The 25,600-nt window shown below is 39.0% G+C and overlaps 1 protein-coding gene across 7 annotated transcripts in view; it reads right to left on the bottom strand.

Moving 5' to 3' along the window:
- The window catches only part of tp73 (tumor protein p73), a 228,472-nt gene that overhangs the window by 36,879 nt on the left and 165,993 nt on the right, over window positions 1–25,600 (bottom strand). The window lies entirely within an intron of this gene.

Raw genomic sequence — 25,600 nt, forward strand, 5'->3', positions numbered from 1 at the left:
AATTCTCACTAAAATGCACCAATAAGTTGGTTTATTTGGAGACAGCAGTCTTTTACCTGTCAAAGTGAGGATTGTTACACCTAGACAGTTACTGTCTCCTTTTGGGGTATAGTTGGCAAGCATTAAAGACAGAAATTCCCCTCCATGTTTTTACAGCTTTTCCATTATCTTTGTGGTTTTGATTCACAACCCGTTGACTCTGTCTCCCTGCAAGTAGGCCAGGCAATTTTATTGTGTAGTAACAAGCATGCTTCTAGGTTGTGAGACTTTTATAAGAAAAGACTTTAATCCCCTCGACACCTGGATATCCTTGAGGCTCTGAAGCCCAGACCCCCCAGACTAGCTTTGTCAAGGCCCTTCTTGTTCCTTGAAAGGTTTCAACATACTTTTCCTCTGATCTAGTCTCAGAAAGCGCTGGCTTCTGACTTTGGGAAAGTTAGGACTTGCTCTAATTTTCAAGAAAGAAATAACTCTGTTGTGCCAGGTCCTAACATGCAAACTTTCTGAGTAAGATGAAGTGTGTCTGTCTCATTGTGAACATGTTCTGGCTCCTTACATATGGCTACATTCCATCAGTGGAATCCTACACACAGACACAGGGAACATTGCAACTGACAGAAAAACTTCAGTTTTTTGGATTGGGATGATGTGAATCTTAGCTTTGGAAAAAAACTAATGCTAACATGAAGATGGATTAATATGTAGTTTATATTTATGTACATGACTATTCATTTCTTTTTCTATTTCCTTATTTCAGTGTTTCTTAAGAAGTAGGAGTAGTTGAAGGATATTCAGGCTCCCTTGCATGGTTGATCCAAAAATCCTCACATCCACTTACCCGCTCATTCCCTATAACTTTTGATTCCATTTGTAATTAGAATCAAACTCTCTCAGGACTCTGCCTACACAGCTCTCTATGGCAAGGAGTTCCAAAGACTCAAAAACCCTTGAGAGAAGAAATTCTTTTTTATTTCAGTCTTAAAAGTGTTTGTTGCTCAAAATTTCTGGCATCTGCTGTCTCTTTTGTGTCATGTCATATGGTGTATTATAATGGCAGGATAACCATTGTTATTCCGTAGCCAGAGATACAGTACTCAATTGCAGAAAAGATTTTGAATATATAAAATAATATGATAGGTAGTTACTTTAAAGAGCAACACATTGAACAATGTACTAGTAACACAACTTGTGAATAATGTCCTTGTGACAAATTTCTGCTGTTAAGTTAATATGTTTTGGAGATAGTTGATGAAATAATTGCAAAATACCATAGAGAACTGATATTGGCTCTACATTGTAGTATTTGATTTATATTCCCATGGGTGGGAGTTCACCATGAAATATGTGCGCATATAACCAAGTAGGCCCAAGATCATATTTTTCCTATTAATTACTGTACATGTAAAATATGATTTTCTTTAATTCAATCCTAGGCTTACAAATTCACTGTAATTCAATATAAAATAACAAAAAATACAAGGTTATACAAGGCTTCACACTACAATGCCTGTGGGCATTTCTAGAAATAGGCAAATTATTTTCAGTATCTGAGCTATTTATGAGAACAACCCAGACAGTTGAACTAACCCTTATCCAAACAGGTCATTGCACATCTATTCTACCATTCTAAGGAGGTAGAGACAATGAGGAAATTATTTCTCCCAGAGTGTGGGTTGACTCCACTTTGAGTCAAGGATGAGCTGTTGCAAGCTCTGAGCTGTAAAGTGGTGCTCATTTACAGAGTGAGAATGTGAAACTATAGTCTACTAGGAATGTTTCTCGCTATATTATTAGTGCTTTTTTATTCCCAAACTGACCAATTTAAGCTCAATACTCTGAATATACTTTCTCCTTGTAGTAGCAAAGCAGACAATTCAGATGCCTAAAGTGTATAAATTGTTGTAAATTCTGAAACTCTCATGTGATTTTTCATGTCCTACAGTTGCAGAAGCATAATTTTCTATCTCTGCCAAGTCTATAACAAGCCTACATTGCCACCAACAGTATACTATATAGAAAATGTCAAAAGGATTACTACTTCACATAAGTCCCCAAACAACAGAGAAGAAAACACCATTTTGTTCTCTTTGACTGACCAGGCTAAACACTACACTGTCAGCTTGTATTTCGGATTGTCATCAAAACCAAGTGAAAAGACTGGAATAAGGGTAAGAGTGTAAATGGAGTTAATTGGTTGATTAAAACGTATATGTGTAATGATAGCAACAATATTTATTGGTTGATGGTTATCTATCTGGTAACTAGTTTATTATTGTAACATATATCAAATCAATTCCAAAAATTGGGAAGATAGATTTTGATCATATTTTGTATGAAACAAAGTCTAGAAACAGGCAATTTGGCCAACCAGATCTTTGTTGGTATCAAAACATTGGCATATTCTTTTATTCCTTTCTCACTCATATAATTATCTAGCCTCCCTTCAAATCAATTTTTCCATATGATGAAGACAGGATAGTGGTTTGGACTTGCAAGTGAACATTTTACAAGGTTCTGCTCCTGACTGATAAATCAAGAATCCCATGAGCTTTCTGGCTCAAGTTTTCTGATTAGAAATTTGTTCACAGTCCATATGTCTTGACCTACAGCTGACCAATCCTGTCCCATACTATAATAGCTCATTTGCTAAAAATCAGACAATCTTTTCACACTGTCTGCTTGCTTCTAGAACAATCCTCAACATGCCTTTCTAACCTTCTGTGGAGGAGTAAAGAGCGGCAGAATTACACACAGCTTGCAGCCATAAATTTCACTGCGAATCAATGATATGATATGGATAAACTTGAGATAAAGAGGAATTGAATTGCTGTGAGGCATGTATTATAATATACAGTTACAAGTCACGACAATGTAGAACTTTTAAATACAGACTCCTTAAGCATTTAATAAGCTGTGTAAGATATAATGTAACACTGGAATTACTTTTTTTCTTACTACTTAATTAACCAAATGCCCTATAGGGTTCGGAGACAGTTAAGCTCTTTAAACACCCAAGTCAGTTATTTTCTTATTTGCCCATTCGCAAGTAAGAACATTAATATTGTTTAAATTATAAAATTACATCAGTGTTAAGTTTGAGAGCATTATTGTGTACTTCAGTACAATACTGTGGGGATACAGCAAAGTGGATGAGGTTGATTGAGATGTTAAATCAATGAAAATGCAATCAAAGTTGCATTTTAACTGATGTTAAACAAATTAATTGTCTATTTCTAAGGTAAAACTCTCATGGCTCCATTCAAACATGATTAGAAGAGTTCTCTGGTATTCTGGCCTATACTCAACCAACACCAACAATAGAAAACCAGTTACCTCATTGCAGTTTGTAGGATGTCACTAAACACAAATTATTCATCTTATTTCACTCCCCCCCATACAGAACCTGAAAGTACGACTCACTGTGTGCAAAGCACTTTGGAACACCAGAAATCACGATATGCTCATGACAATGTTTCAGGTAAATCTGATAAACTAAACCTCTTCTCAATCTGAAAAGGGATTGTACAGCCACAGTGCAAATGCGATGTTTCCTGCAATTATTTATTGGTAAAAAAATACACCAAGGATGAAACTCTGATTAAAATGAACAACAGAATTTATCAGTTCTGTGCCTCTGGTCTTTGCAAAGCACCAACAAGCGAGTCCTGATCCGCATGATAATCCAATAGCTCTGGATGAAAAGCACAGGCACAGGTTGAGAACAAACTGTGCTTTGATGTTAAATCTTTCACAATTCAATAGACAATCAGTCATTATGTACTCTCACACAAGGAAAATGTCCCATTGAGAAAGGAGGGTGATGATGCCTCGGGAATAAAACACCTGCCCAAATCTGTACCTTTAGAAAGGTTGAGGTAAATATGTGTATATCGACTGTCACACATTGCACAATGATAACACATGTATCAATATTGCATTTTGCAGTATCAATACCCACTTTGATCAGACTCTAGAAGGGCAACAGAACTTGCTGAGTTTAGTTAGCACTCTCACAGAGGAATCAGCTTTCAGAACTGTGGGGGGGTCAGGTTTGATGCAAGATTTGTGGCCCCCTTATTGAATGGGGTTCAAATGATTAGTGGTGAATTACAGTTTTTAATTATTTGTATTTAATAATTCCAATTACTTAAAAGCATTCTAAATGCATTTAGTTGGCTTATGTTTTAAATTAATATATCATTTTTAATAGATTTTAAATGGCCAGGTGTCAACAGTTCTAAATGAGGTTCATGGCCAGAGCATACTCTCTCCTATCTTGCATACAGTTCAAAGCCCTGCAGCTGCCCACAGCCTAGACCTTCAGCTCCAAGAGCATCAGTACTGCTGCAATTAACCTTCTTAATCAGGAGAATTTAAGTTCAGGTAAATGGGAAATGGTATCAAATCCGGGCATTAGTCCCACAAAGAAAAATTTAAGTCAGTGAGTTTGGATTAGGTTATGGAAAGACTCGGCATTTCTCAGTGGGAGGCACAAGAGACTGCGTATGCTGGGAACTGGAGCAAAAAGCAAATTCTTGTGGGATCTCAGTTGGCCAGGCAGCATCTATGGAGGCAAAGGGATAGTCAATGTTTCAAGTCAACATCTTGCATCTGTTTGTTCTTTCCTCTATTTTTCCATGAAATCTCAGTTAAACTATTAAAACCCTTTTGTATCATCAGTAGCCATCAGAACCAAGTCTACGCTTGATATTTATCTCTCCAATGTTTGTATTTGGAAACTAATCCCGGTGAGTTAATTCAATTCTGGACATTCCATCTTCCCTTAAAAGGCAACAATGCACTCATCTATTTTACGGCCCAATGTCAACTGAATTTTAAAAAAAGTTAAAACACTCTCAATAAAATACATACGTAGGAACTGTTTACACTAATTAAGTACAGTATCCATGCAAGTCTGATTGGCAACAAGTAGAATGCTTTGTTTCAACATGTTCCTTCCCATACAAATTATTTTACCTGCAAGTGATCACAGGTCTCTCGTCATGCTTTATAAATTTTTATCCATATATATTAACTTTAAGACCAGTTGGCTGGCAGAATAAGTACCTTTGCAGCCTGACTTAGAATCACTTCTTTGTGGTAGTCTTTGTACTGACATGGAAGGTTAGGATTATCTCAGTCAAAATCAGCAGAAGACCATGCACCAAGAATGGTAATATCACCTTGACAGAGTAGGATTATACCATGGAGTAATGAGAATTGTAAACTCCATAAAGTGTCTAAGAGGCAAATTGTGCTCATGAGGAGATTGGCCTGGCTCATACCTTTTATTTTCTTCTTCCTGAAACACTTTCAAGTATCAATTAATCAATATTGACCCTAAAAATTGAACAATTGGAAAATCTTTTCATGTTTTCAAACCCATGTTGAGGCCTTCATGCTTTCAGGCACTGGAGGATGAGAAGGAGAAGGAAGTGTTACTGTCTTGTTTTCTTATGTGTGTGTTGTCAGAACAAAAGATGTATTATTTAGTGTACACTCACAACTGTCCCTGTAAAAGTACAAAGATTAGTTCTAAGATCTGTTAATGACTATCTGGCTACTCAGGAATGTTGCTATATTTGTGTAGATAACAAAAATCTTATTTCTGAAGTAACTTGTTGGTTGCAAAACTGGATTTTCTGAGGAAATGAAAAAGCCTTATATGAATGTAGGCTCTTTCTTTAATTGCCATTACTGGAGCAATCTTGTTGCTAGCTTGTTTGTTAAATTGAAATTGCCCATAACTTCCTTCTCTCGGGGAGAGGTCAATGGGGCCAGTGAGATCTGCCAACACTAATAAAGTCTAAAGGAGTAATTTCACACATCTCAAACAGCAGCCACAGATTCTTGCTTGTGTGCACTGGGGGTCAAATTCAATGGACTTAATTATCGAGTCACAAGGGTCAGAAGAAATCAGAAGGAAATGACAGTCTTTCTCCATCCTTTTTTCATTATACTCCTGTTCTAATGGTGCAAATTGCTCATAGGTAGATTTACTTGATAGAGCTTGCTATTTTGGGAATATATGGGTTATGGGCTGAGTGCGGGCCAGTGGGACGAGGTGAGAGTAAGCGTTCGGCACGGACTAGATGGGCCAAGATGGCCTGTTTCGTGCTGTAATTGTTATATGGTTATAAGATTTGAGTTAATGAGCTGCGCTCATGATGCTGACAGAAATACAATGGATATGCAAATAGCAAGACTTTAGCACAGATACATAAGAGTTCATTTCATTTTAAAGCTTTGCAATCAGCAACCACTGAAAGAACAAGGGCTTTCTGAACCCTTGTTTGGATTCAGTGAAGCTTTGCCCAAGGAGCACTCTCAAAAAAAACCATACCAACGTATGCACGTATCTGCCATTGTTAAAGCCCATGGAAGTAGTTCAAAATATTATTCAAATTCTGTTTAATGTGGCATTATATTAATATAATAAAGCAAGTGGATCGTCACTTTTAATACAGTTCATGAGTTTAAGCTGAATAAATATATTAATCCGTCTCATTCAGGCACACAGTATTCAAGATATACAGTAGTTAGGTTCACTTACATCCGTTCTGAATTTAGAGATTCTGAATATCTGAACCCAAATTTCAAATATCCTAGGCCAAAGTTTTTTTTTCATTTTTTCACCATTTATGATTTTTTTCTAACTGCGTTAATACTAATAAATACAAACTTTTAAAAATTATTTTTTTCTGAAGCAAGTTTTACTACTGACACTCCCGACACAGCATCCGTGTAATGGAATTTGAATGTAAGGGTATATGATATACAGTGCATTATATGGGCCATGAAACAATCAAGATAATTAGAGACAACCAACCTAATTTATAGGAGCCAGAAATTAGCTAAAATTACTGCACAGAAGCAAATAATTTAACTTTAAATTGGTGCGGTTTTCCATCCAATTTCAATTAGTTTATGTCCACTCTCCTACACACCCTGCACTAGTTATTGTTTGCACTGATGTCAGCCAATAGTTTAATGCAACATCTGCTGATCCCAATACTTACTGTAAGTCAAAGATGGAAAAGCATTTTAGTGACAATGAAGATGCCTCAGCTTGGTCTCTTGTTTGTGGTTGAAAGAAAGATCTTTATCACCATTAAAATTAGCTCTGATGTGTACAAGAAAATTATCAAACAACACAAAGAAAACAAATAGCCATCAGTGTTGCCTCTTCTCCCAAACTAAGGAATTGTATTTGTACTATAAATGATGCCATCTTCAAGCTTGAAATTCCATGCATAGAACTTCTGTATTAGTAAATGTTAAAACAATTCCATTTAATTCCTCAATGGACTCTTTCAATGAATTTGTTGATTGAATTAAGATAAGAATAAGGTCTTTTGGTCCATTGATAACTAACTTTTTGATTAATGCCACATCAATGGTTTCTTCAGCACTCCACATAGTAGTAATTTTGTGATAAAAACAACTATTCTAGTTTAACAGACATGGGATAGATGGGATGGGATAGCTTCTGTCATATTTGTTCAGGAAAGTTTCCCTAATCAGTACATAGAAGTCTCAATGAGAGAGCATGCAATACTTGATCTCCTATTAGGGAATGAGACAGGACAGGTGACAGAAGCTTGTGTAGGGGAGCACTTTGCATCTAGTGATCATAAAGCTATTAGTTTCAAAATAAGTATGGAAAAGATAGGTCTGGGCTGCAGGTTGAGATTCTAAATTGGAGAAAGGCCAATTTTGATGGTATCAGAAAGGATCTGGTAATTGTGGATTGGAGCAGGCTGTTTTGTGGCAAAGGTGGACTTGGTAAGTGGGAGGCCTTCAAAAGTGAAAACTTGGAGTACTAAACTTATACGTGCCTGTCACAATAAAAGGTAAAGATAACAGGTTTAGGAAACATTTGTTTTCAAAAGATATTGGGGCCCTGGTCAAGCAAAAAAAGGAGGTGCAGAGTAGGTATAGGCAAGAAGGAACAAATGAGGTACTTGAGGGGGTGTAAGAATTGCAAGAGACCACTTAAGAAAGAAACCATGAGGGCTAAAAGAAAGGCATAAGGTTGCTCTAGCAGACAAGATGAAGGAGAATCCTAAGGGCTTTTACAGATTTGTTAAGAGTAAAAGGATTGCAAAAGACAAAATTGGTCCTCTGGAAGATCAGAATGGTAATTATGCATGGAGCCAAAAGAGATGGGAGAGATAATAAATGGATTTCCTGCATCTGTATTTACGCAGCAGACAGACGCAGAATACATAGAAGCGAGGCAAAGCAGTACGAGGTCATGGGCCCTATAGAGATTACAGAGATTACATTTGCTTTCTTGAGGCAAATTAGAGTGGACAAATCCCCAAGGCATGACAAGGTGCAGAAATTGCAGGGGCCCTAGCAGAGATATTTAATCATCCTTAATGGCAGGTGAGGTACCAGAGAATTGGAAGATTGATCACGTTGTTCTGTTGTTTAGAAACATAGAAAACATACAGCACAATACAGGCCCTTTGGCCCACAAAGCTGTGCCAAACATGTCCCTACCTTAGAACTACCTAGACTTTACCTCTATTTTTCTAATCTGCATGTAGCCATCCAGGAGTCTCTTAAAAAACTCTATCATTTCCGCCTCCACTGCCACCGCCGGCAGCCCATTCCACGCACTCACCACTCTCTGCATAAAAAAAAACTTACCCCTGACATTTCCTCTGTACCTACTTCCAAGCACCTCTCCCCTGTACCTACTTTAAGAAAGATTTTAAAAATAAACCGCAGGAAATGATATGCCGGTAAGCCTGACATTAGAAGTGGGAAAGTTATTGGAAGATATTCTAAAGGACTGGATATATGAGTATTTAAATAGACAGGGGCTGATTAGAGATAAAGTAGTCATCGTGGTATTGTGCATGGTTGGTAGTGTCTAACCAACCTTAGTGTTTTTTGAGGAAGTTACCAGGAAAGTTGATGAAGGCAAGGTGGTGGATGTTGTCTACATGAACTTCAGCAAGGCATTTGACATGGTCCCACATGGTCAAGAAGGTTCAGTTTCTTGGCATTCAATATGAGGTAGTAAGTGGAATAGACATTGACTTTGCGGAAGAAGCCAGAAATTGGTAGTAGATGGTTGCCTCTCTGACTGGAGGGCTATAGATAGAGGAGTGCCACAGGGATTGGTGCTGCGTCCATTGCTATTTGTCATCTGGCTCAATGATCCAGATGATAATGTGGTAAACTGGGTCAGCATATTTATGGATGACACCAAGAATGAGGGTGTAGTGGACAGTGAAGGACACTATCAAATCTTTCAGCAGGATAGGGACCAGCTGGAATAATGGGCTGAAAAATGGCAGATGTAATTTAATGCAGACAAGTGTGAGGTGTTGCACCTTTGGGGGACCAACCAGGGTAGATCTTACACAGTGAGCAGTAAAGCACTGAGAAGTAGTAGGGATCTGGGAATACAGGTCCATAATTCATTGTAAGTGGTATCACAGGTAGATGGGGTCATAATGAAAGCTTTTGGCACATGGGCCTTCATTGATCAAGGTATTGAGTACTGGAGTTGGGATGTTAAGTTATATAAGACTTTGGTGAGGCCTAATTTGGAGTATTGTAGTAGTTTTGGTCACCTACCTGCAGGAAAGATACAAATAAGATTGAAAGAGTACAGAGGAAATTTACAAGGATGTTGATAGGACTGCAGGACCTGAGTTATAAGGGAAGATTCAATAAGTCAGAACTTTATTCCCTAGAACATAGAAGATTGAGGGAAGATTTTAAAGAGGTTTACAAAATTATTAAGGGTATAGATAGGGTAAATGCAAGCACTGAGGTTGGTTGAGACTACAACTAGAGATCATGGGTTAAAGGTAAAATGTTTAAGGAGGACATGAGGGGAAATTTCTTCACTCAGAGGGTTGTGAGAGTATGGAACAAGCTGCCAGGGAAAGTGATTTTGATTTCAACATTTAAGAGAAGTTTGGATAGGTACATGGATGGAAGGGGTATGGAGGGTTATGTTCTGGGTGCAGGTCAATGGTTCCAGGCAGTTTAAGTATCCAATCCCTTCACCATTGACCAACAATTGCAGCAGTGTGTACTACCTACAAGATGCACTGCAACAACACACCAAAGTTATGAAGGCAGCACCTTCCAGACCCACAACCACTACCATCTAGAAGGATGAGAAAAGGAGATGCCAAGGAACACCACCACTTGGAAATCCCCCTCCAGGTCACTCACCATCCTAACTTGAAAACATATCGCCATTCCTTCATTGTCACTGGGTCAAAATCATGGAATTCCCTCCCTAACAGCACTGTGGGTGTACCTACACCTCAGGAATTGCAGCGGTTTAAGAAGGCAGCTCATCACCACCTTCTCAAGGGCAACTAGGGATGGGCAATAAATGCTGGTTTAGCTGGCAACACCCACATCCCGTAAATGAATTTTAAAACATGATTCAGCACAGACTAGATGGGCGTAAAGGCTTGTTTCTGTGCTGTAGTTTTTTTCTGGCTGTAGGACTCTGAATACCAGAGGAACTCAAGCAGCATCTATGAAGGGAAATGAACAGCCAACATTTCAGGCTGAGACCTTTCATTAAGACTGGAAAGGAAGTGGAAAGAAGCCTGAATAAAAATACCTTTAGCTGGTCCAGTGCAAATTTTCAATTACTATTGATACTCTGAAGGAGAGAAACTGTCAATTCCAAAATCTCACCATCAGATTACCATATAATCTTCTAATCTCAGGGAAATGTGACCCAAATTTATTGAGTATCTCATGGTGCTTCATTTCTTTTCCATCAACAATCAAGTATGAGAGGAATGGGAGAAAAGATAATTAGAAGAGACGTTATTTAAATTTAGAAGTGCTTTGAAGACATTTTCTGTGTTCTCTTACCATGTAAGAATACTTGATAAGTGTTATTAACACAGTATCACTCACTAATTCAAATATAATGTCTGGAAGCAACACAAATGAGGTCAGTCATTTGCCTAGAGAAACCCATACCATTAGCTTCAAGCATATGAGCTTGAGTGGTAACACAGTAATGTGTAAATTTTTCTATGAATCTCTAAAGGTGACTTGACACTTAAAAAGTGAAGCTGGTTGAAAAAAAATCTTATTTAGAAGAATTTACCCCAAATTGCTTGGGTTAAAGTACAATGGAAATATTTTATTGTGCAGACAAGCCATCAGGTAGATGTGAAAAGTCAGTCTTTTTTATTTCCACACCACTTGCAATTTTGTCTGAACATTCATTTCTGATGAAACTTATTTAAATGCAGCTGTCATTTCTGAAAAGTTCAGGCTTGTTCTCCGGGGATTATATCCATCTTATACCTTGTTTTTGAAAGGATTTGACCGTGTGCCTCCTGACTCCTACATTCCTTGTTGAGTTCAAGAGCATGCATAAGACGTGCCCAGGACAGATGCTCAACGGCTCCTAATAAACCGCTAGTTCTACTGGCCAGGAGGAGACAGCAGTCACAGGCTGAACAGCTGCAGACTTGCATCCCAGGACAGGTTGGGACAAGCTCCTGTAGAGAGAGTGGTAATGATCTACATCCCTTGTCACTAGGCAAGTACCATCTTGCAAAGAATAGATACCGTTAACTACTCTGCCCCTTCAGTGCTTCAATCTTCAAAGGCAAGCTTTTATGGAGAAAATGAAGTAGTAATACATAATATTTAACCCTCTCACTGCATCATCTCCTCAGCAGTTTTCTAAATAGTCCTGATGAAAGCTTTCAACCTTAAATATCAACAATTTCTTCCCCCAACAAATGCTGCTCTACCTACTGAGTTCCTCTAGCAGACTGATTGTTGCTCTAGGTAGCCCATTTGGTTAGTAGGGATAAATTGTCCCATTTCTTCACCTGTCTATGTGGGATCACTACAATGAGGAAATCAGGAACAAGAGGAATATCAGGGAGTCAAACTGATTTCTCATGCACTTAAGGCACAAAATTTGCTCCATGTTATTTCTCTCCCTTCATTATGTTTGGAGGAAGGACATGACCCATTTTTGAAATGAAGAAATGCCAGATCAAGGACCTAATGTTGTTGGGTGAGCATCTGGGAACAGGAGATCAGGGCTGGCATAGAGGCGCAGCTCACAGATCGAGCAATCTGGGTTTGATCCTGACCTCTAAGTGCTGTCTGTATGGAGTTTGCATGTTCTCCTTGCGATTGTGAGTTTCCCTCGGCTGCTGTGGTTTGGTACATTTTTGTAAATGGCCTCTATTGTGCAGATGAGTGGTAGAATCTGGGAAATCTTCCACCTAGTTGGGTAGATAACAATACTGAATGGGCCTAGCTAGAAAAATAAACAGTTTTAAAGTGCTAGTCTTCATTACTACTGAGGAACAAGCTCCCAGAATGCTACAAGTACAACTTCATAATAAGACTTAATTGTGACAAATATTTGACCAGGACCCTGTGGATTAGCTGCATTGATCTCAGCACTAAGGATAGTGACAATAGTCAAACTGACGGTCAAAGCTTTATGGATTTAACTCTACAGGGCTAAATCATTTGGGTTAAGCTTTGAGGATCAACTATTCAGGACTAATACTTCATATATCAATTTTCTATAAGATTCTCTCTTTGCAGAGTAAATTATCCAAAATATCAATTTCCTGATTCTGGATGCATTTACATGGAATCTAACAACTACAGAGCCAAATGATAATACATTTATTCATTCTGGTTGACTTACACTATCCTAGTCACCATGTCACTTTCAGCCATGCCCCAGTTCTTGCTGTTAAAAATACTGAAACTGCAGATCGGCTTGTCTAGACTTTTTACAGGATTTACATTAATTGCTCATGAGGTTCAAACAAGTTTAATTTCCATACCTTACCTTTAGTAAATTACTTTGTTGTAATGTTATTTTAAATACAGTAGATTTCTGTTAATTGGTGTATCAGTTAATTGGAGCAGCCGCTTATTAGGAACAACTTTTAAAGAACAAAAACTAATCCAGAAAATAGCTGGGATTCCCTTTGTTTATTTGGAACACTATGCCACTTAATTGGGACAGGAGACTGGTGCTGAATGGCTTCTAACTTCTAACTCTAACTCTAGTTAGAGTTAATTCCTTGCACTTGCATGGCTGTTAGACACTACACCATGTTTAGAGTGAACAGTTTTTAAACAGCATCAGTTGCGTGTATTTGTGTTTGAAAAAGTAGCAATTTTTGTCACTGATAGTTGTTGAGAAATAAGCAGAAAGACAATTTGGCACCGTTTTGCTCAATGCAGTTTCAAGCATTCAGGCATGGAGATGCCAGAAACAGCTGGGAGTAAAAATGAAATGATTTCACTACTTCAATAAATTAGAAACCACAGATAATTTGAAGGTATTGACAATCCTTGACTGTTACAATGAAAAGAAGATTTGGAGGATGCAATTGTCAAAAGCATTGTATGAAGGCAGTCATTATCTGCACTAGGTGTCTGGCTAATTTTGTTCATTTACAGTCAATTACAGCAGTATTCTCTGGATGAAATCCTCTTTTGACAACTATTAGGAACTAATACAATTTTATAGTACTGTACTTGTAGTTTTCTAATTTGTGCTGTATTTCATTTAAATACATAAATTGTTACTCACTTAAATGGTTGTTTTTTTAAAAATAACTTTTTAAACTATTTCCATGAAACTTCAGGTAATTGGGCCAAAATGCACTAGTCCTGATGCATCCCAATTAACTGAAATCCAATGTATACCATTAGATTATTAGGTTAACACAGATTAAGTTCTGCTTCACACACTCAGATATACTGAACACATAACACACATCTGCAAAGCACAAGGTTCATCTGAATGTCAAGATATAACCGAGAGAAAAGTTCTTGTTTTGCAAGTAGCTCCTTTTTAAACTTTGGCTTTCAATCTTGAATTTCTTCTATAAAACCTGGCCACTTCTTTTATATAATTATGTTCAACAACTAGAGTATTTTCATATTACCCCTTTGTTCCAGGATGAAGTTTTATTGTCACCTGGTACTTCTCTCAGGTATCTAGCCTTCATGAATGAACAAAGAGAACAACTGTCAGAGGACCCTTCAATAACACTTTCAATTGGACTCAATGTGAACAAATTTGCCACAGTTTAAATTTAGGGATTAAAGCTCCAGTCCACAACTTGAATACTTCATCCATTCTGAGAGTATGCTGTATTAAGAAAAGTAATTGGGAATCTATAGATCATCTAAGGTTCATTTGTACAGATAATAATACTGACCTAAATATAGATTTGACTACAAAAGCAACAGACATTAAGTTGCAGTTATGCAAATTCCTGTTCATTACACACCCGGAGTATTTTGAGTAATTCCGGTTTATGTGCCTGGAAATTAGAACGTTAATTTTTTAAATATTAAGGGAAATTGTTGGAATAGATGAAGGAAACTATTTCTACTTGTTGGCAAAACCAGGATCAGGACACTATTTTAAATGAGAGCAGACACTTCATTTGGTGAAATGAAGAACCAATTCAACATGCTAACTGTGAAAGAAATTTGGAACTCTTATAAAATCATTTGTAAAGTTCGTTTTGTAATTTATTTTTTTAATTGAAGTTCATTATCAAACAAACAGTTCCATAAGATGTGTTTCAGACATTGTACCTATATATCATATAATTATATATATCACAAATCTCCACAAAGTATTTATCTGAGGTACACACTTATAGAAAAGAGTGGAGAGAAAAAACAAGCAAAAGGGAAGAACTATGTACAAGTAGGGAGTGATCTTTAGTTTTTACAACAGATTCATTGATTTGTGAGAATAAAGTCAGGCCTATGAGGCATTATTTAGTTAAACCATTTTCCCCAGTATGAATCAAATTGTTCCAAATTGGATAAAATTCTCTTACGTTTGATTGGATTTAATAGCCCATTGACATTAAAAGAAATGAATTTTACCTTGTCCTTAGCCATCTGTATTTATCTGTCAATGTACCATTGAAATTAGAATAAAATTTAATCGATCTACTCCCTGAACAAATACGAACCAAGAAATGCAGATAATAACAAAAATGGCAATGAAAGTGTGATTCCAAGGCTGAGGTTACTAGTAGATGACCCTGCGTTGAGCTAGAGGAAATGTCTAGCTGTGGGGGATAACCCCTTCTCGCTTGTGAGCTGAGGGCCCCCAATGCAGTATTCATAAAAGTCAGTGAACAAATCCATTACACAGAAAAGATTTCCCTGTGTACTCCTCCTTTTTATATATATATATATATATATACACACATATACACACACACACACACACACATATACATACATACACACACACACACACACACACACATTACATATGTATATATATATTCTCATTTTGGTGGGGAAAAAGGAGTAAGTGAGCGAATAAAGAATAACAACTAAGTAATATAAAATTCACATTATAATAAGTATTTCTCGAGATAGGTATATCACCATGTACTTTTGCTTTCATTTAGCTTCTCAACATTTTAAAAGTTAGCTAAACCTTATGGCTCTTCTGAAGGGCGTGAGGACTGTCTTTGGGAAACTCCTGGTCTCTTCCTGATATATTTCTCTCGGCCTCCTCCCTTTTCCTGCCTTCTCGATTCTTGCACTATTTCCCAAGCGGAGCGGGACAGTTCCTCAGTCAGGCTTTCCCTCATTTTGGTGACACTGACGGGCAAACCTCTGGCCTTCATGTCTGTAGTCACCTCTTCCACCGTCTGGTACAATCGCGTCCCGTTGTCATAAAACACTCAAAGTTTAGCAGGGTACAGAGTTTGAAATCTAATCGTATTTTGCTTTAGTACTCGCTTTACTTCAGAGTATTCTTTGCGTTTCAACAGGACCGCGGGGGGGGGGGGTAATCTTAGTCGAAATATATTAATTTATCGTCGAAAAACACTCTCTTCTTACCCCAGGCCCTTTGTAGAATCTGTGTCTTGGTGCTGTACGGAAGGAATTTAATTATTATAGGCGTGGCTTTTTGTCCTGGGTAGGTTTCGGAACCAGCACACGGTGCGTCCTCTCGACTTCCAGCTCCATAGCAGAGGGAATATCCACCGCGTCCTGCAGTAACTTTTCGACAAACTCCGTCATAGATGAGCCCTCCGCTCCTTCGGGAACATTGTAGATTCTGATATTTTTCCGCCGTGATCTTCCCTCCAGATCAAGCAGTTTACCTTCTTGGTGATGTATTATTTTTATTGTCTTGCTCAGTATCCATTCCACGTTTTGAACGCGATCTTCCACCTTCTCGATTCGAGTCTCTGCCACCGCTATTTTTTGATTAACGCTGGCGAGCTCTGCCTTAATATCCTGGAGCTGCTGCTTTATTTCTTTCTGGACCTCCATTATCTCTCTCAGGATTTTGAACATATTCGCCGCTCCGACTGAGCGAGGCCCAGCAGCCGCCTCGCTAGCATGCGGTCGGGTAGGAGAGCCGCTCGCTGCACTCCTCTCAGATGCAGGTTCCGCAGTGTCACCTTTTTTATTTCCGTTCCTTTTCCCCATTCTTGCCCCTCTTTTCAGTTCAAATATTTTTTGAAAAATATTATATTTGATGGAATAACGGGACTTAATACGCGCTTTTCCGGAGGAGCTAGTGACTTAAGCTGCCATTCTCGACGATGACATCACCGGAACCATCATTTGTAAATTTCAAACCTGAGATTAAGTGACATAAAAACTGATGTATTAATGTATACGAGTCAAAGATGGACATATTGAACTTAGTCACAGGTTGGCCAGTTGGCCAAGTATAGTCTTGAAGCATTGTTGCCTCCTGCAGGTACTTATCTTCTATAAAAACCTCATTTATCTGTCAGATTGATGCACAAATCAGCGGCAGCACTAGTTTCTAGACCAGAACTCATCCCTCAACTAATAACATCAAAAACAGTTTAAGTAGTCATCTCTCTTGACTGCTGCTTGTAAAAGCTTGCTATATGTAAATCTGAATTTGGCTGCTGAGTTTAGATAAATAATTTCAGAATCTACAGTTCCGAGGCAATCATTACAAGACAGTATGGCAGGACTGAACAGAGTCAGCACAGATTTATAAAAGGAAAGCCATGCTTGATCAATCTGTGGATGTTCTTTGAGGATATGACTAAAGGAATAGATGAGGGGACACCAGTGGATGTGGTGCATTTGAAGTTTCAGCAGATTTTCCTTAAGGTCTCAAGCAGGGTGTTTGGTCAACAAGGTTGTGGCGGAAGGCACTCTACCCAAAACACTGATATTTATTTATTTCCACAAATGCTGCCTGACCTTCTAAGTTTCTACAGCATTTTCTAAGTTTTGCTTTGGAGATGGAGCTGGTATACTGTCAATGAGAAATAGTTACTGGGAGTGACTAATTTCTCCCAAAAAGGGAGAATAGAGATGGCAGACTGCAATTACTGGGGTTCTCTTGGGATACGTGCATGGGCACCAGTTTATCACAGGCTAAATCAACCATTTGGTTGAGGAGACCAGATGCCATGACCTGATGGTGAAAAACTAGATTAGCTTTATTTGTCACAAGCACATCAAAACGTCCAGTGAAATGCATTGTTTCATGTCAATGACCAACATAGTATGCTCACAACTTATTAACCTAACCTACACATCTTTGTAATGAGGGAGGAAACCAGAGCACCTGGAGGAAACCTCACAGAGAGCAGCAGGAACTGAACCCAGGCCACTGGTGCTGTAATGCATTATACTGTCTGATGTGCTACTGTGCTGCCCCACGTGAACAGGGAAGAGGAAAATATGTCAAGCCTTGGTGAGACTGCACTTAGACTATTGTACATTTTTGGGTCTTCTTACCTAATGAAAAATACCTGCCTTGCAGGGAGTGCAGTGAAGATCCACCAGACTGGTTTGCCATATGGGAAGAAATTGAATAGTAGAGCCCTGTACTCTCTGGAGCAGGGGTTCCCAACATGGGGTCATGAACCCCTTGGCTAATGGTGGGGGTCCATGGCATAAAAATAGTTGGGGACCCATGCCCTAGAGGTTTAGAAGAATAAAAGGAGATTTCATTGAAACTTACAACATACTTACAGGACTTTTAAGCTGGAGGATTTTTTTTTGTGGCAGAAGGACCTAAAGCCAAGGCTGGCGGTCTTAGAGTAAGAATCGTGCCTGAGGAACCTAGAACCGAGGCTGACGGTCTTAGAGTAAGAATCGTGCCTGAGGAACCTAGAGCCGAGGCTGACGGTCTTAGGGTAAGAATCGTGCCTGAGGAACCCAGAGCCGAGGCTGACGGTCTTAGAGTAAGAATCGTGCCTGAGGAACCCAGAGCCGAGGCTGATGGTCTTAGAGTAAGAATCGTGCCTGAGGAACCCAGAGCCGAGGCTGACGGTCTTAGAGTAAGAATCGTGCCTGAGGAACCCAGAGCCGAGGCTGACGGTCTTAGAGTAAGAATCGTGCCTGAGGAACCCAGAGCCGAGGCTGACGGTCTTAGAGTAAGAATCGTGCCTGAGGAACCCAGAGCCGAGGCTGACGGTCTTAGAGTAAGAATCGTGCCTGAGGAACCCAGAGCCGAGGCTGACGGTCTTAGAGTAAGAATCGTGCCTGAGGAACCCAGAGCCGAGGCTGACGGTCTTAGAGTAAGAATCGTGCCTGAGGAACCCAGAGCCGAGGCTGACGGTCTTAGAGTAAGAATCGTGCCTGAGGAACCCAGAGCCGAGGCTGACGGTCTTAGAGTAAGAATCGTGCCTGAGGAACCTAGAGCCGAGGCTGACGGTCTTAGAGTAAGAAATAGACCATTTCAGATGAAGATTAAGAGAAATTTCTTCAGACAGAAAGTGGTGAATCTTTGGAATTCTCTACCTGGAGGGCAGTAGAGGATCCAACAATTATATCAAAACAGAGATCATTAAATTTGTGGATTTTAAGGAAATAATGCAAGAAAAATGCCATAGAGGTAGATCTGCCATGATCTTGATGAAAAGGGAAGCAGGCTCAAAAGATCAAATGGCCTACTCCTACTCCTACTCCTAATGTTCTTAATATTCTCATTCACTGATTTTAAATAAATTAACAAATCATTAGAGTAATGTCAACTTAGAAATCTCAACTCCAAGGGATATGCATGTATCTCTCCAGTTAGCATCATTAGACAGTGATTCTACATGGGAATCATGGACAAATTTCTCTTCCTGAGCAAAAGGGTTTGTGTAAGAAACAGCCATTACTATTATTAGAAACATAGAAAACCTACAGCACAATACAGGCCTTTTGGCCCACAAAGCTGTGCCAAACATGTCCTTACTTGAGAAATTACCTAGGGTTACCCATAGCATTCTATTTTTCTGAGCTCCATATACCTGTCCAGAAGTCTCTTAAAAGACCCTATTGTATCCGCCTCCACCACCGTTGCTGGCAGCCCATTCCATGCACTCAGCACTCTGAGTAAAAAACTTACCCCCATATCTCCTCTGTACCTACTTCCAAGCAGCTTGTTCACGCTTTTAATTAACTCACTACAGAATCTGCCCCTTTAAACAAATCTACACACTCAGTAGACTCATGGTTTTCAGTGTGTTTTACTTTAAGCTTGTCTCTTCTTTTCAGGCTCCAAATAAATCATTCCATAAATTTCTTGCTGTATGAATACTTATGGCACAGTATCTTGTATCATTTGGATCTCAAAGCCCTTCACCATTGTTGGTCTTGCCTTTTAGCTAAAAGATACAATGTTTTAAAAAGATTTTAGTGCTACCATGAATACTAGAATTCTTTCTGTTTTCCTCTTAAAGTTTTTAATCTTGTTAACATCCTGAGCTATAGGCACACCCTTTTATCTGGGTATCTCAAAACACAGAGGAAAGGAAGCAGGGTGGAGATATGTCTCTGCCAAAGGAGGTGTAAGGCATTCCTCCCACCACTAGCCAACAGGTCACTCTTGAGCAAGGTATAGCACCTGCTTAGCACCTCCTGATCAGGGTCATGTGAAGCCATGGGAGCAGGTGGTGGATGGTTTTATGAGCAGCTGGTGCTTATCACAAGTCCTGGTTATGCAACCACTGACACCAGGCAGACAATCTTGGAAGAGTTTTGAAAATGGCTGGGGTTATCCGTCTTGCAAAGCCACTGCCCAGAAGGCAGCAATGGCAAAACACTTCTGTAGAAAATTTACCAAGAACAATCATGGTCATGGATATACTCTGCTATAAGACATGACATATAATGAGATGATGATGATAATGATAATGCTGCAATGGGTTATATAGATTATGTGTGTCCATTGCACTTACAGTACATATTTAGATGGAGTCAGTCTTCCTCCTCAAAATGTTATGTGTTTGTTTCCTATTTAATGCCCCTTTGGCAACAATGCAGTTAATCAGATGAATTTTCCCTTTCAGGGGTAGATTACAAGAATTTTTGCCTCCAGAGTCAGAGGAACTCAGCTGCAGAACACCAAAGCATTTAAAATCATTCCAAGTGAGGCAGAGAGTTTAACATTGCTGCTCCCACCTGCACGTGCCGAAAAACAGAATCTAGCCACATTTTCTGACTATTTCATCAACATTTGAATTTCTCAGGTTTGCAAATTAATATCGTACTCTAAGTGCTAAGTTTTTAATTATATTTTGCTGTTTTATTCAGCACTTACTCATTAACATTTGGTAAAATATTACCCGAACATCAGAGAGATATACAAACGTAGATCAGACTTTTCAGACTAAAGTCCTTTTCACAATTATCAGTTGTAGAATATCAATTATAATTCTTTCTTGTCATATTTATAACAAATTTATAGAAAGTCATTCAATTAATTAAAGTAGGCAGACCAGAATTGTAATTGCAGGCCTGAAAATTCAACTTACTGCCTGTGGTTAATTCTGACAATACAATGTCCCTGCAGGCAGCTAAACGAGAACCAAAGAGCTGTGTGTCGAGAAGTCTGCTGAATTAGTAGTTCAACAACGTTGAACATTGTAGATGTACAAGAGTCAATCATATTGCTGTGATCTGATGTCATGTAAATATCAAACGGGGTACAAGGTATGTACCTTTTCCAAAATGAAATTAGTAAATCAGCTGGAATTTTAAAAACAGCTAAGTAAGTTTATGGTTGCCAATTTCGGCACTTTCTTCAATTAAATAAATTTAAATCAATCAGTGACCACTAACCTCATAGCCCTGAATTATTTTAGCATAACAAGTCAAGTGATATAATCATTATGCTAATGTACCTAACAGTGCTAACAAGATAATAATGCTATTGCAAAAAGGATTATAGATAATTTTATAATTTTGATAGTGCAAATCAGAATGTAGTACCGCCCAGAGTTAGATTAAGGTAGCACATACCACTAGGGTAACGTAGGCAAAGATTTCCACATAATCATGGGAAATGTAATGTAGTGTAAAAGACATATACATAATATTACTTTAAATTTATACTTCTTTAATAACTTTGCACATTTTATTCTCCTCCGCTAAGGTGTGGATCCAATTTGCCAACAGGCAGAAACTTCAAGAGGAAGAGTGGACAGACGGTAGCAGCAGGTAATTTGTCACCTAATCCTCATAAGGAAATCTCCATTTGATGTTACTGGGTATCTATCAGGACCAATTACCCCAACTGATTTTACTGATTTTAGCTAAGAGTACTGAAGACCAACTGCAACTTCTTCTCAGGAACTTTCAACAAACAGCTACCTCCAGATAGATTTGGATTCAGTCTGTTATCTTCCTTGTTTGTAAGGCTCACTATTTGGGGAAACTCCATTTTTTGATTAAAATGATATTGTTCCCAAGAACACGCAAAATCAACAGCACACAGTGGCAATATTTATGAATATCTTAAAGGTAAAAAAGTAATCGCTGGAATAAAATTTTTCTTACTAATTACATTCCTAATCTTGCAAAGATTTGCCTTTGTTCCTCTCGCTCATCTCTGTTGGATTCCAATCAATGTTTTAGTATACACCTTTTAACAAGAAATGCTGGAAATTAATTCTGGCAGTACACAGCAATGTCTGTTAGCACCTGTAAAGAATAAAGTGCAGTTACTGTTCTAAATCAAGCCCTTTAGTCAGAGATGTTCATACAGTAATGTTCTGTTTCCTCCAAAGTGCTACTCTTTGGTAAAAGTTCACCAATGATCCCACTGCTCTGTATTTTCCCAACACCTTTCCAAATTATTCTTTAACATTCAGATAAATCTCTTCTGAAAATTGATCACTGAATCTACTTCTGCCTTTCTTTTTGAAAGTGTATTCTAGATCATAGTTACTGGTTGTATAATGAAATCATTCTCTTCATTTCCATGTTTTTTAAACCAATGATCACTAATATGTGTTATTACATCAATTCCTCTCTGTAATTCTTAAATACTTTACCAAACTCTTTCGAGAACTTGTTAGATCTCTCATTAACTTTCTCTGCTGTTGAGAAAACAACCCAGACTTCTACAGATGCACAGCATAACTACAGTCCATCACACACAGTAACATTCTTGAAAATTTCCCCTGGAACTCTTCCAAGAGCTTCAGTGCAATTGGCTTTTGTCTAATGAAATATTTTTCTATTTACCAATGCAAATTGACGCACTGCCTTTTCTCTTTTGTTTTCATAATTTTTCACACCTTCAGTGGATGGAGAAATCTACAGAAAATATAATAGTTCTGTTGCTGATTTCCTTAGAAGCAGAGGTAAAATGCAAGTCAGTATCTTAACTTTCCTTCTTCCTATTCTTTTACTGTGTGCGTGCGTGCGCGTGAACATGTGTGCGTGTCCGTGTGTGTGCATGCGCGCGCGCGTGTCCATGTGTGTGTGTCCGTGTGTGTGCATGCGCGCGCACGTGTGCATGTGTGTGCGTGTTTTTCTTATGCCACTTTTTCTAGCTTTAGCTGCAATGTTACTTCTCCTCTTCTTTGTCCTCCAAACGCAATTCATTACTTTAATTTGCTGGATGCTATTTTATACAACAAAATTATGTCTCTTTTCCTAATTTCCTTCTACTAATGTTTGGGATTACCCACAAGGCATACAGAGCAGTAAGTGAAGGAGGACTTGTGTCTGCTCTTACACTGAGATCAGGGTGAGGAAGTGGAGGTGGGAGAAAACAGAATTTATGTTAGAGATGATTTTTGAAGTTACTTTACTGATTATTACAATAATAAGGGTACTGGGCAGCATTACCTATTCAAAGATGGTCTGCTTTACAACCAGTGCCAATAGATGACATCCATCTATTGTTGTTGTTAAGTTCCATTTTGTCAAGTTTTTTTAATATTACATAATTAAATGCTATACAAGGATTTCATTTGTCAGTAAAAGAAAAACCTTACACACAAAATGCTGAAGGAACTCTGCAGGTCTGGCAGCATTTATGGAAATAAATAAACAGTTGACGTTTCGGGCTAAGATCCTTCTTCAGGACTGGAAAGGAAGGGGGGGGGGAATGAAATAAAGAATAAAAAGGTAGGGGAAGGGGAAGGAGGATAGCTGGAAGATGATAGGTGAAGCCAAGTAGGCAGAAAAGGTAAAGGGCTAGAGGGGAAGGAATTTGATTGGAAAAGAGAGTGGACCATAGGAGAAAGGGGAGGAGGAGGGAACCCAGGAGGAGGTGATAGGCAGGTGAAAAGAGTTAAGGGGCCAGAGTGGGAAATAGAAGAAAAGGGGAGGGGAGAGATTTTTTTTCTTAAATTCAGAAGAAGAAATCAATATTCATGCCATCAGGTTGGAGACTACCCAGACGGAATACAAGATGTTGCTCCTTCAGCCTGAGGGCAATCGCATCATAGCACAAGAGGAGGCCATGGACTGACATGTTGGAATGGGAATGGGAATCTGAATTGAAATGTTTGGCAACCGAGAAGTTTATCTTTTGGTGGATGCTGCAGAGGCATTCGATGAAATGCTCCCCCAATTTACGATTGGTCTCATCAATGCAGAGGAAGCTGCATTGGGAGCAATGGACAAAATACCCAACCGAAGCAGATTTGCAGATGAAGTGTTGCATCACCTGGAAGGACAGTTTGGGGCCCTGAATGAAACGAAGGTGAGGTATGAGGTGAATGGGTAGGTGGTGTACTTTGGCCGCTTGCAGGGATAAGTACCGGGAGGATGATTAGTGGGGAGGAATATTTTTACAGGAGACAGGGTGGGAAGAGGTATGGTCAAGATAACAGTGGGAATTGGTAGACTTATACAAAATATCTATTGACAATTTGTCTCCAGAGATGGAAAAAGAGAGAACTGAAAAGGAGAGGGAGGTGTCAGAAATTGGCCAAGTGAATTTAAGGGCAAGGTGGAAGTTGGAGGCAAAATTATTAAAATTGACATGCTCAGCATGGATGCCTGAATCAACACCAATGCAGTCATCAAAGCAGCAGAGGAACAGTTGGGGATCATTATCAGGGACAGCTTGGAACATGGACTGTTCTATGTAGCTAACGAAAATGCAAGAATAGCTGGGGCCCATGTAGGTGCGGTGGTAAATCAAGCGACTAACTGAACTGTTTTAATGATTAGAGAATTCTCAGGGTTGATACAAAGAAAACCTCTTTCCTATGGTGTAATATCCACAGTGAGGGGCATGATGTTGAAATCAGAGCCAAGCCAAAATCAGGAGGCATTTTTACAACAATTAGGCCGATGGAACTTGGTAACTGACTTCCCCTTTGAGTGCTGGGATAACTTCAGTAATAACAGTTTAGTCAGGTTACAGTGCCCATGGCTACCTCTTGTGCCTGAGAGAAGTGGGAGGAATCAAAGAAAATATCGTTGAGGGTGAGGACCAGTTCTGCCAAATGGAGGGTGTGGTGGTTGAGGGGAACTGGTTGGTTCTTTTATTAAGAAAGAACCAGAGAACTTTAAGGCCTTCTTGATGAGAGATACTAGTGTATAGGGACTGGACGGACATCCGTGGTGAAAATGAAGTGGTCAGGGCCTGCATACTGTTGGATATAGGATGTGGGTAAGATTAATAGGGTTCACATCTAGTTCATGTAAATAGCCTTCAATTTCTGTGCCTTCTTCTAGGGTCCCTGAACTTTTTGGGCTGGTTCTCTGTGTAGTCCCAATGCCACAGAAGCTTTATTAACTGTAACCACCCAGTGAAGTGGATATCACTGCCATCAAAATAATCATGAACATTTTGAAAGCCAGCACCTTGCTTTTCAAATAGCAGTGGAGTAAGTGGTGGTAAGATGCCCGAATTCTTAGCTATGAATATAGAATGTTAAGTTTGGAATCTCCTGCAGCTAGAAGGTTGAGAGACCCAGCAGGCAGAAATGGCTTAAGCAATGCTGATGCTGTGGGAACCACAGGGTACTAGGGTGGGGCATTAACTACATCACAACAAGAACTGAGGTGTGGTTTGGAACAGATATCCTGCTAACAATATGGTACTATCAACTAATCTTGCTTTCTGCCTGGTCTCAATGTAAATGTAAGAGACAGGAACTTAAACAGTTAAATTATAGATATAATTCCAACTTTAATGAAAAGTCAGCATCTTCAATTTTTGCTAGAGTTAACTGCTGCCACTCACAACAACCTAATCAACAGCCTGCCTGCCTGCTCTTTACATTGTGGTGAGTCCTTTTGCAGACAAGGAAGAGCAGTACATTTTAAATTGCACTTGAGAAAAACACTAATTATCCCGTCGGTTACC

This window comes from Hemitrygon akajei, chromosome 29, assembly GCF_048418815.1.
Source record: "Hemitrygon akajei chromosome 29, sHemAka1.3, whole genome shotgun sequence".
NCBI classification, from domain to species: domain Eukaryota; kingdom Metazoa; phylum Chordata; class Chondrichthyes; order Myliobatiformes; family Dasyatidae; genus Hemitrygon; species Hemitrygon akajei.